The sequence below is a fragment of the Cololabis saira genome, chromosome 11, assembly GCF_033807715.1.
Source record: "Cololabis saira isolate AMF1-May2022 chromosome 11, fColSai1.1, whole genome shotgun sequence".
Taxonomy (NCBI): Eukaryota; Metazoa; Chordata; class Actinopteri; order Beloniformes; family Belonidae; genus Cololabis; species Cololabis saira.
Window position 1 is genome coordinate 292,232 of NC_084597.1, and position 6,269 is coordinate 298,500.

Genomic DNA, 6,269 nt, shown 5'->3' on the forward strand with positions numbered 1-6,269 from the left:
ACATTAGTGGAACATCACTGGAACATTAGTGGAACAATAGTGGAACATTAGTCGAACATTACTGGAACATTACTGGAACATTAGTGGAACAATAGTGGAACATTACTGGAACATTAGTGGAACATTACTGGAACATTAGTGGAACATTAGTGGAACAATAGTGGAACATTCCTGGGACATTAGTGGAACATTAGTGGAACATTAGTGGAACATCAGTGGAACATTAGTGGAACATTACTGGAACATCAGTGGGACATTAGTGGAACAATAGTGGAACATTACTGGAACATTAGTGGAACATTATTGGAACATTAGTGGAACATTATTGGAACATCAGTGGAACATTAGTGGAACATTAGTGGAACATTACTGGAACATCAGTGGAACATTAGTGGAACATTACTGGAACATCAGTGGGACATTAGTGGAACATTAGTGGAACATCAGTGGAACATCAGTGGAACATTAGTGGAACATTAGTGGAACATTAGTGGAACATTAGTGGAACAATAGTGGAACATTAGTGGAACATTAGTGGAACATTACTGGAACATTAGTGGAACATTAGTAGAACATTAGTGGAACAATACTGGAACATTAGTGGAACATTAGTGGAACATTAGTGGAACAATAGTGGAACATTAGTGGAACATTAGTGGAGTATTAGTGGAACATTAGTGGAACATTAGTGGAACATTAGTGGAACATTACTGGAACATTAGTGGAACAATAGTGGAACATTACTGGAACATTAGTGGAACATTATTGGAACATTAGTGGAACATTATTGGAACATTAGTGGAACATTAGTGGAACATTACTGGAACATTAGTGGAACAATAGTGGAACATTACTGGAACATTAGTGGAACATTATTGGAACATTAGTGGAACATTATTGGAACATCAGTGGAACATTAGTGGAACATTAGTGGAACATTAGTGGAACATTAGTGGAACATTAGTGGAACATTACTGGAACATTAGTGGAACATTAGTGGAACATTAGTGGAACATCACTGGAACATTACTGGAACATTAGTGGAACATCACTGGAACATTAGTGGAACATTACTGGAACATTAGTGGAACATTAGTGGAACATTAGTGAGACATTACTGGAACATTAGTGGAATATTAGTGGAACATTAGTGGAACATTAGTGGAACATTAGTGGAACATTACTGGAACATTAGTGGAACATTAGTGGAACATTAGTGGAACATCACTGGAACATTACTGGAACATTAGTGGAACATCACTGGAACATTAGTGGAACATTAGTGGAACATTACTGGAACATTAGTGGAACATTAGTGGAACATCACTGGAACATTACTGGAACATTAGTGGAACATCACTGGAACATTAGTGGAACATTAGTGAGACATTACTGGAACATTAGTGGAATATTAGTGGAACATTAGTGGAACATTAGTGGAACATTAGTGGAATATTAGTGGAACATTAGTGGAACATTAGTGGATCATTAGTGGAACATTAGTGGAACATTACTGGAACATTAGTGGAATATTAGTGGAACATTAGTGGAACATTAGTGGATCATTAGTGGAACATTAGTGGAACATCACTGGAACATTAGTGGAACATTACTGGAACATTAGTGGAATATTACTGGAACATTACTGGAACATTAGTGGAACATTAGTGGAACATTAGTGGATCATTAGTGGAACATTAGTGGAACATTAGTGGAACATTACTGGAACATTAGTGGAACATTAGTGGAACATTACTGGAATATTAGTGGAACATTAGTGGAACATTAGTGGAACATTAGTGGAACATTACTGGAACATTAGTGGAACATTACTGGAATATTAGTGGAACATTAGTGGAACATTAGTGGAACATTAGTGGAACATTAGTGGAACATTAGTGGAACATTAGTGGAACATTAGTGGAACATTAGTGGAACATGACTGGAACATTACTGGAACATTAGTGGAACATCAGTGGAACATTAGTGGAACATTACTGGAATATTAGTGGAACATTACTGGAATATTAGTGGAACATTACTGGAACATTAGATGAACATTAGTGGAACATTAGTGGAACATCACTGGAACATTACTGGAACATTAGTGGAACATTAGTGGAACATTAGTGGAACATTACTGGAACATTACTGGAACATTAGTGGAACATTAGTGGAACATTAGTGGAACATTACTGGAACATTAGTGGAACATTACTGGAACATTAGTGGAACATTAGTGGAATATTATTTGAACCTTAGTGGAACATTACTGGAACATTAGTGGAACATTAGTGGAACATTAGTGGAACATTAGTGGAACATCACTGGAACATTAGTGGAACATTAGTGGAACATTAGTGGAACATTAGTGGAACATCACTGGAATATTAGTGGAACATTACTGGAATATTAGTGGAACATTACTGGAACATTAGATGAACATTAGTGGAACATTAGTGGAACATCACTGGAACATTACTGGAACATTAGTGGAACATTAGTGGAACATTAGTGGAACATTACTGGAACATTACTGGAACATTAGTGGAACATTACTGGAACATTAGTGGAACATTAGTGGAACATTAGTGGAACATTAGTGGAACATCACTGGAATATTAGTGGAACATTACTGGAATATTAGTGGAACATTACTGGAACATTAGATGAACATTAGTGGAACATTAGTGGAACATCACTGGAACATTACTGGAACATTAGTGGAACATTAGTGGAACATTAGTGGAACATTACTGGAACATTACTGGAACATTAGTGGAACATTAGTGGAACATTAGTGGAACATCACTGGAACATTAGTGGAACATTACTGGAATATTAGTGGAACATTACTGGAATATTAGTGGAACATTACTGGAACATTAGATGAACATTAGTGGAACATTAGTGGAACATCACTGGAACATTACTGGAACATTAGTGGAACATTAGTGGAACATTAGTGGAACATTACTGGAACATTACTGGAACATTAGTGGAACATTACTGGAACATTAGTGGAACATTACTGGAACATTAGTGGAACATTAGTGGAATATTATTTGAACCTTAGTGGAACATTACTGGAACATTAGTGGAACATTAGTGGAATATTAGTGGAACATTACTGGAACATTAGTGGAACATTAGTGGAACATTAGTGGAACATTAGTGGAACATCACTGGAACATTAGTGAAACATTACTGGAACATTAGTGGAACATTACTGGAACATTAGTGGAACATTACTGGAACATTACTGGAACATTAGTGGAACATTAGTGGAACATTAGTGGAACATTAGTGGAACATTACTGGAACATTAGTGGAACATTAGTGGAACATTACTGGAACATTAGTGGAACATTACTGGAACATTAGTGGAACATTAGTGGAACATTACTGGAACATTAGTGGAACATTAGTGGAACATTAGTGGAACATTAGTGGAACATTGGTGGAACATTGGTGGAACATTACTGGAACATTACTGGAACATTAGTGAAACATTACTGGAACATCACTGGAATATTAGTGGAACATTAGTAGAACATTAGTTGAACATCACTGGAACATTAGTGAAACATTACTGGAACATTAGTGGAACATTACTGGAACATTAGTGGAACATTACTGGAACATTACTGGAACATTAGTGGAACATTAGTGGAACATTAGTGGAACATTACTGGAACATTAGTGGAACATTAGTGGAACATTACTGGAACATTAGTGGAACATTACTGGAACATTAGTGGAACATTACTGGAATATTAGTGGAACATTAGTAGAACATTAGTTGAACATTACTGGAACATTAGTGGAACATTAGTGGAACATTAGTGGAACATTACTGGAACATTACTGGAATATTAGTGGAACATTACTGGAACATTAGTGGAACATTAGTGGAACATTAGTGGAACATTAGTGGAACATTAGTGGAACATTACTGGAACATTAGTGGAACATTAGTGGAACATTAGTGGAACATTAGTGGAACATTGGTGGAACATTGGTGGAACATTACTGGAACATTACTGGAACATTAGTGAAACATTACTGGAACATTACTGGAATATTAGTGGAACATTAGTAGAACATTAGTTGAACATTAGTGGAACATTAGTGGAACATTAGTGGAACATTAGTGGAACATTACTGGAACATTACTGGAATATTAGTGGAACATTAGTAGAACATTAGTTGAACATTACTGGAACATTAGTGGAACATTAGTGGAACATTAGTGGAACATTAGTGGAACATTACTGGAACATTACTGGAATATTAGTGGAACATTAGTAGAACATTAGTTGAACATTACTGGAACATTAGTGGAACATTAGTGGAACATTACTGGAACATTAGTGGAACATTAGTGGAACATTACTGGAACATTAGTGGAACATTACTGGAACATTAGTGGAACATTAGTGGAACATTAGTAGAACATTAGTGGAACATTAGTGGAACATTAGTGGAACATTACTGGAACATTACTGGAACATTACTGGAACATCACTGGAACATTAGTGGAACATTACTGGAACATTAGTGGAACATTACTGGAACATTAGTGGAACATTAGTAGAACATTAGTGGAACATTAGTGGAACATTAGTGGAACATTACTGGAACATTACTGGAACATTACTGGAACATAACTGGAACATTAGTGGAACATTAGTAGAACATTAGTGGAACATTAGTGGAACATTAGTAGAACATTAGTGGAACATTAGTGGAACATTAGTGGAACATTACTGGAACATTACTGGAACATCACTGGAACATTAGTGGAACATTACTGGAACATTAGTGGAACATTACTGGAACATTAGTGGAACATTAGTAGAACATTAGTGGAACATTAGTGGAACATTAGTGGAACATTACTGGAACATTACTGGAACATTACTGGAACATAACTGGAACATTAGTGGAACATTAGTGGAACATTACTGGAACATTACTGGAACATTAGTGGAACATAACTGGAACATTACTGGAACATTAGTGGAACATTAGTGGAACATTAGTGGAACATTAGTGGAACATTACTGGAACATTAGTGGAACATTAGTGGAACATTACTGGAACATTACTGGAACATTAGTGGAACATAACTGGAACATTACTGGAACATTACTGGAACATTAGTGGAACATTAGTGGAACATTACTGGAACATTAGTGGAACATTAATGGAACATCACTGGAACATTACTGGAACATTAGTGGAACATAACTGGAACATTAGTGGAACATTAGTGGAACATTACTGGAACATTAGTGGAACATTACTGGAACATTAGTGGAACATTAGTGTACATTACTGGAACATTAGTGGAACATTAATGGAACATCACTGGAACATTACTGGAACATTAGTGGAACATAACTGGAACATTAGTGGAACATTAGTGGAACATTACTGGAACATTAGTGGAACATTACTGGAACATTAGTGGAACATTACTGGAACATTAGTGGAACATTAGTGTACATTACTGGAACATTAGTGGAACATTAATGGAACATCACTGGAACATTAGTGGAACATTAGTAGAACATTAGTGGAACATTAGTGGAACATTAGTGGAACATTAGTGGAACATTAGTGGAACATTACTGGAACATTACTGGAACATCACTGGAACATTAGTGGAACATTACTGGAACATTAGTGGAACATTACTGGAACATTAGTGGAACATTAGTAGAACATTAGTGGAACATTAGTGGAACATTAGTGGAACATTACTGGAACATTACTGGAACATTACTGGAACATAACTGGAACATTAGTGGAACATTAGTGGAACATTACTGGAACATTACTGGAACATTAGTGGAACATTTGTGGAACATTAGTGGAACATAACTGGAACATTAGTGGAACATTACTGGAACATTAGTGGAACATTAGTGGAACATTAGTGGAACATTAGTGGAACATCACTGGAACATTACTGGAACATTAGTGGAACATTACTGGAACATTAGTGGAACATTACTGGAACATTACTGGAACATTAGTGGAACATTAGTGGAACATTACTGGAACATTACTGGAAAATTAGTGGAACATTACTGGAACATTACTGGAACATTACTGGAACATTACTAGAACATTACTGGATCATTAGTGGAACATTAGTGGAACATTACTGGAACATTACTGGAACATTAGTGGAACATTAGTGGAACATTACTGGAACATTACTAGAACATTACTGGAACATTAGTGGAACATTACTGGAA